The sequence below is a fragment of the Clupea harengus genome, chromosome 5 (genome assembly GCF_900700415.2).
Source record: "Clupea harengus chromosome 5, Ch_v2.0.2, whole genome shotgun sequence".
Classification (NCBI taxonomy): Eukaryota; Metazoa; Chordata; class Actinopteri; order Clupeiformes; family Clupeidae; genus Clupea; species Clupea harengus.
The window spans coordinates 17760151-17762650 of record NC_045156.1 but is presented as its reverse complement, the minus strand read 5'-3'; the positions used below and the strand labels follow the sequence as shown (position 1 = coordinate 17762650).

At 38.7% G+C, this 2500-nt stretch overlaps 1 protein-coding gene across 1 annotated transcript in view; it reads right to left on the bottom strand.

Annotated features, from left to right (window-relative positions):
- Positions 1-2500, bottom strand: part of ipo9 (importin 9) — a 26819-nt gene that overhangs the window by 6861 nt on the left and 17458 nt on the right. The window lies entirely within an intron of this gene.

The following is a 2500-nucleotide window of genomic DNA, read 5'->3' as shown; positions in this document are numbered from 1 at the left end:
GCCTTAAATGTCCATATCTCCTCACCTCTCCCGACGACCAGCCGGGCCATGTTCGACAAATATTTAGAAATCATACAAGGGCTCAGGTCGGGCTCGGACGTCGGGGTATTAATTGCAGCAGGACAATGGAAAAAAAACGTTGTGTTTTAAGGCAGCTGCTATGGATTATACACTAAATAAATTGCGGAATGAAACAAAAACGCATCACAGTTTAAGTTTTATTAGTATTGATTGATTCACATCGATATGAATGGATGACATGACTAACTATGAGTAACGTTTTTTGTCGAAGACGACATAGAGAATGAGGTCTTTGTGTGTGGAAGTCGTTGGTTTGTTTATTTACCAGGTCTTGTTGTCCACACACAAAGTGAATGATGGCAACCGAGATCATTGGGGTTGTATAAATGTTCATATCTCCTCACCTCTTCCAACTGGACCCGACCAGCCAGGCCGTCTTCGACAAATATTTAGAAATCATACTAGGGCTCAAGTCAGCCATCAGCACGATAGGGCATTGAACATTTCATATTTAAAATATCTTAATAAGATGTGAAGTCAACATGCCTGCTTCACATGATGTAGAAGTTCGTTTATTGACACATATTTTAAGGACAGCCACAGCGCTTTAAAACGACGTGTTTATAAGTTACATACAAAAGTGAAAGATAAAAGGCGAGAGAATCGCCAGGTGTACCTTCTCATTATGTAGGCTATGTGTGTTAACTCCACTTCCCAGGTACACCTGGCGATTCTCTCGCTTTCTATCTTTCACCTTCGAATAATTTAACTTATAAACATGTCGTTTTAAAGCGCTGTGGCCATCATTAAAAGATGTATCAATAAACGAACTTCTGCATCATGTGATCTGTCTTTTTCGCCACTGCTATTGAATTGCCAACTGATGGAGATAATTACCAAACACTGTTAATATGATTCATATATTACTGTTAATAATATATGAATCAAGTGCCTTGTTTTAATAAGTATCTTATATGCTTTTCTCTTAACAGTGACATGGCTTTTCTGTGTTCCTGTGTATATGTGTAACTTTGATTAACTGGCGCCACTGATTGATTTCTCGACCCTGAGAAAACACAAGAAGCTCGGACGAGAACCTTGTTTTGAATATGATTGTTAAACACATACGGCGTCAGCATTAGATAAATCTAAGTATATAAACTCTGTGCGATGTTTGTGAAATCGCTCACTTTCATCCTTGTGTTGTGAGTGAGCCCAATTGCAATTGTTCTTGTTGAATAAATATACTGATTGACAAGCTCCGGAGTTCTGAGGTAACTAGGGTGAATTTTCACCTATCACCAACCTTTGTATTTCGTGTAACACATGTATTCATAACATCAAGGCTTTCGCCCACTACACTTTCATGCTCCGGTAAGTTTTTTTTCCTTTGTCCCGCTGCAATAAATATGCTTACTTCACTCAAAATAAAACCTACAGTTCTGGCAATTGCTTTGCAACACGCACAACCCTTGGGGAACCATTTATGTATCTGCAAAGAAATCAGATAAATTGCAACATACTACATTCTCAGAGGATGTCATTAAAAAAACTTTGACTGCGTCTGTTTGGAGAGAACGCCGCGCTAATTCACATACTTTCATATTCATTTTTTCGCCACTTCATGTCATCCATTCATATCAATTCAATACTACCTAATACAATTTTAAACTGTGATGTGTTTTTGTTTCATTTCGGCAACTTATTTACTGTAATATCCAAGACAGCATGTGCCCGTTTGTAAATATTCCACATTTGATGTAGGCTACTGTCAAATCAAAAAAGAAAATCAGCTGTCACTCTATTACCTGACCATAGGCTACCTTTCAAACTCGGTTGATATTCACAACTAATTTGTCCTTCATTCTACCTAATATGATTAAACGGCATATGTTATTATGTATTACGTGAGGCAAAGCGTCAGTAGAGTTTTGTTCGGTTATGTGCCTCTCTAGACTGATTAACTGACCAACCAAGCATGTCAATTTTCTTTTTAGGTTGATTTTTTGGTGGATCAGCTGTCCTTTTTTGCCACTTGTAGCCTACTGAATCGCCAACCTTTGTATTTCGTGTCACAAATGTATCCTAACGTCAATATTGGCCTTTCACGCCACTTTCCTGCTCCTGGTAAAAGTCCGGTAAGTTGTCCCGCTGCAATTAAATTCGCCAACGTCAATCAAAAAATGTCCGCACTATGATTCCAGGTCACATTTTCATCCCCGGTCCCCCATCTAATGTTAATACAGTGTTGTAGGATATAATGGTCTTGCTCCTATAATGTATAATGTATAATGGAGCAACAGGTTACAGGGTGGGATGTGGCAGATAAAGAAAGAGAAGCGCCAGAATAACCGAACACAACTCTACTCACGTTGCCTCACGAGTGCAATACCAAACTTCATCATATTTGATAGAATGAAGGGACACATTAGTTGTGAATACCATTACCGAGTTTGAAAGGTATTGGTCAGGTAATAGC